Source organism: Asterias rubens, unplaced genomic scaffold (assembly GCF_902459465.1).
Source record: "Asterias rubens unplaced genomic scaffold, eAstRub1.3, whole genome shotgun sequence".
Classification (NCBI taxonomy): domain Eukaryota; kingdom Metazoa; phylum Echinodermata; class Asteroidea; order Forcipulatida; family Asteriidae; genus Asterias; species Asterias rubens.
The window spans coordinates 22,312-26,400 of NW_022985765.1; the positions used below are offsets into that span (position 1 = coordinate 22,312).

The following is a 4,089-nucleotide window of genomic DNA, read 5'->3' on the forward strand; positions in this document are numbered from 1 at the left end:
GTTTAAAGCGTGAGAGATATAAACCTATGAGGTTACGGGAGACGATAGCCGGACGAAACCGAAATAGTTCTAGCTAGGAGTAGTAGCTACTCTAGTACACTAGAAGTGGCTAAATCTCCCTTGTGCAACTTACATAATAGTAATAATGATTGGGTACGAAATGTCCTGCTTCAGGTATTCATGCAGAAATTTAATTTTGCCATCAATAAATATAAAATGTGAAAAACTGTTGAGTGTGTGTCTGTGTAGGCAGTGAACTTACTTTGTTGAGTCCATGGTGAAAGTTGTATGGGATGTATGTAGGCCTGTGTACATGCACGTCAACCTGAAATACAAAACAAAGGTTTCTTAATTAAAATCCTTAAAGTGTTTGGGTACTTTTTGTACGACCCAAAACGCAATGCCAAAGGTTTACATTTAAAATTAAACTTGCACAGTTTTAAGATAATGGTGGTAGAAAGCTTCCCTTAAAATACTTGCTGTGGTGCTGTAGTTTTTGAGAAATGAGGAAAACTATGTCACAAAAATAACTTTCGCCTCAGGATACAAACATTATTTTAGCATGTACAGCGTATGTACCAGTAGCAGTACTGGTATTTACTATTTAATACGCGACTCTCCTGAAAACATCGCTTTGCCCTTTGTGATTTTCACCTTTTTCCCAAAAACTTGGCGACTATAAATCATGCAAATAAATTTTTTTTTTGTTTAGTTTGTTTGTGACTCACGCACAGCTAATTTCTGAATTGCTCATAACTTGCCGTCACTGCACTGGTGACTGGCTCAACAGAAACCGGTTGCTCGTGTATGGTGGTGTATTTACTTACAAGTAGTGTAGCAATAGCAGTTTTATACTACGTACAGCAGTACAACATACATGTACTCCGCAGTACGTTAGTTCATGAAACTTTTTTGAGTTGAGATTGAAATTTGAAAAGGGAAACTAAAAATTTTGCTTATGTAAGTTAACGTTTGTTCATTGTCAGCCAGGCAAGTCCTCTATTATGGAACGCCAATAGAGGCATTTAATCATCGGTGATGGTCTTTTGCAACCGGTGATCAAATGTGTCATCGGTGGTGGTCCTATGCGAATCGGTGATCAACTTTAGCGAGCGGTGATAAAACACGATCGGTGGTTCATTTTAGCGATCGGTCATGCATATTCATGATCGGTGATGGTATATAGCGATCGGTCATGCATTATCACGACCGTTGATGGCTTTTTGCAATCAACTTTAGTGATCGGTGGTGGCTTTTGCAATCGGTCAACTTTAGTGATCGGTGGTGGCTTTTTGCAATCGGTCAACGTTAGGGATCGGTGGTGGCTTTTTGCAGTTGGTCAACTTTAGGGATCGGTGATGGCTTTTTGCAATCGGTCAACTTCAGGGATCGGTGATGGCTTTTTGCATGCGGTCAACTTTAGTGATCGGTGGTGGCTTTTTGCAATCGGTCAACTTTAGTGATCGGTGGTGGCTTTTTGCAATTGGTCAACTTTAGGGATCGGTGATGGCTTTTTGCAATCGGTCAACTTAAGGGATCGGAGATGGCTTTTTGCAATGAGTCAACTTTAGGGATCGGTGGTGGCTTTTTTGCAATCGGTCAACTTTTGCAACCGGTGATGGGATTTTGGGATATCCGAATTTTGCGTCCGGTCGGTGCAGGCCTACTTCAAAACCTATGATTGTGTAGATTGTGGATATTATTTGTCGTTATTTTCTAGGTTACACCACCATGGAGGAATAAATTACACTCACCAGTGGGTTGACTGACTTGCCAAACAATTTTAGAAGAGTACCATTTTATAACTATGTAAGGGGGAACGCAAAAAACATCAAATTAATCAGCTCTTTCTAAAAAGTTAATAATAATAATAACAAATGGGTAGGAGAGGGTGTGGAAGGGTTATCTATGTCCCACAATTGGTTGTCGTCTTCCGGAAATGGTGTATGCCGGGAAAATACAAATATTTATATTCAGTGAAGGGAAATGTTTTTGAACAAGAGTCTCTACCGATAGTTTTGTGTGTAAGGGGAAATCTGAAATCATACAAGTAGCCCTGTGTAAACAGACCCGGAGGTGAGAACATTATGACCACACAAAAACCGTTTTGATGGAAAACACATATTATATGCATCATGAATGTGATGGACAAACACAGACCGGGACGCACTCAACACGTTTTATAAAAGGCTAGGTAAAGTATTATACAAATATTTCCTTGTAATAAACGGAGAGGCACGTATTAATTTAATCCAAAGCGAAAAACGTACTGTATAAAGTTCTTAATTTAGGGGGGGGGGGGGTGTATAAAGTATAAAGATAAAAGAGTTAAATCTTATATAAAATTGAAGCTTGAAAATAAGCTTTACTCTAAACGTAATTTTGTTTTAAATTATTAATCAATTAACCTTGTGATCTTCATTTGCATATTTAATTAGTAAATCTCAAGAAGTATACTTCCGGGTCAACCGGAAGTTGGCCCATTTTTTGTTTCAGTTATACGACACAATCAATCTTCATTTTTTGTTTCAGTTATAGACTCCTTTTAAATTTTTACTTTGGAAAACCGTGACCCCATGTTGACCTCTATTTTCGGGTCAACCTGAATTGGGACCAGATCTCAAGACCTATACAACCTATTTCAAACTTGTTCCAGTTTCCGCCACCCCATGTTGACCTCTACATCCGGGTCAACCGGAAGTGGGACCATATCTCAAGAACTATACAACCGATTTTCAAACTTTTTTTTCAGTTGCACACTCCTTTGTGTTAAATATTAACTTTGAAAAATGTGTCCCCTTGTTGACCTCTACTTCAGGGTCAACCGGAAGTGGGACCATACCTCAAGAACTACACCACTAATTTTTGAACCCTTTTTTACTTAGAGACTCTTTGAGCATTAAGGATTAACCTTAACAAAATTTGGCCCCCCATATTGACCTAGCTCTACTTCCAGGTCACCCAGAAGTGGGACAATATCCCAAGAACTTCACAACCTATGTTCAAACCTTTTTTCAGTTATAGCCTAACAAACAGTACTGTATCGGGCCAATGGTGGCATGTACCGGCGTCGAGTTTCGATACGGTGCCGTTAAATATGATGATGATATTGAGCCAGAATTGGGCCAGTGCTGGCCTTCTTCCGGTCAAGCGTCATGCTCTTGCTAGTAAAGTGCCCACACTGGGCCAATGTCGGTTTTATAGAGGCAAACTATTTTAGTTAGGACGGAGGTTTGCCTGTCTTGGCCAATATTGGTTTTGTGCGGCACACCGTTTCGGCAAAATGATGAACCTTTAATGGGCCAATGCTGGTTTTGTAGCGGTGCACCATTTTGGGAAAGTGGTAGAAAACCTGCAGTGGTCCAATACTGGTTTTGTGGCACACCATTTGAGAAAACAGGCAGAAAACCTCTCATTGAGCCAATACTGGTTTTGTAGCTGCACACCATTTTTGTCAAAATGGTGTCATATAGAAAACCTTTTCGGGGCCAATCATGCCAATACTGGCTTTGGCAAAACGGTAAAGAAATATGTTCTAAACTACTGGTTTGTTGGCGGCACACCATTTTATTATTTTATTGTTTTTTACATAGCATTTTTAATTTGATTTATTCATTGCTGCTGTTTTTTCATTTTTTATGTTTTGTGTTTATTATGGACAACTACACTTTATTGTAATGAACTTTTTTATTGCATTAATTTCATTTAAATTTAATATATTTGATTTCCTTTTTGCATTTTTGTTTTATTAATAAAAACTTACGAGTTAAAATGCTGGTTGAATTTTCGTCTGATAATGAAAGTTTAACTTTCTGTCATCTGTCTACTGGTTTGTTGTCGGCACACCATTTTCGCAAAATGGTAGAAAACCTCTATTGTGCCAACACTGGTTTTGTAGCTGCACCATAGACAATCGGGCCAATGGTGGCATGTACCGGCGTCGAGTTTCGATACGGTGCCGTTAAATATGATGATGATATTGAGCCAGAATTGGGCCAGTGCTGGCCTTCTTCCGGTCAAGCGTCATGCTCTTGCTAGTAAAGTGCCCACACTGGGCCAATGTCGGTTTTATAGAGGCAAACTATTTTA

The 4,089-nt window shown here is 39.2% G+C and overlaps 1 long non-coding RNA gene across 1 annotated transcript; it reads right to left on the reverse strand.

Moving 5' to 3' along the window:
- Nucleotides 1-268: 268 nt before the first annotated feature.
- Nucleotides 269-815, reverse strand: LOC117306665. Its single transcript, XR_004520964.1, has 2 exons — nt 733-815; nt 269-325 (listed from the first exon to the last, which is right to left on the reverse strand). It is a non-coding gene; the product is annotated as an uncharacterized LOC117306665 (long non-coding RNA).
- Between the last annotated feature and the right edge of the window lie 3,274 nt (nt 816-4,089).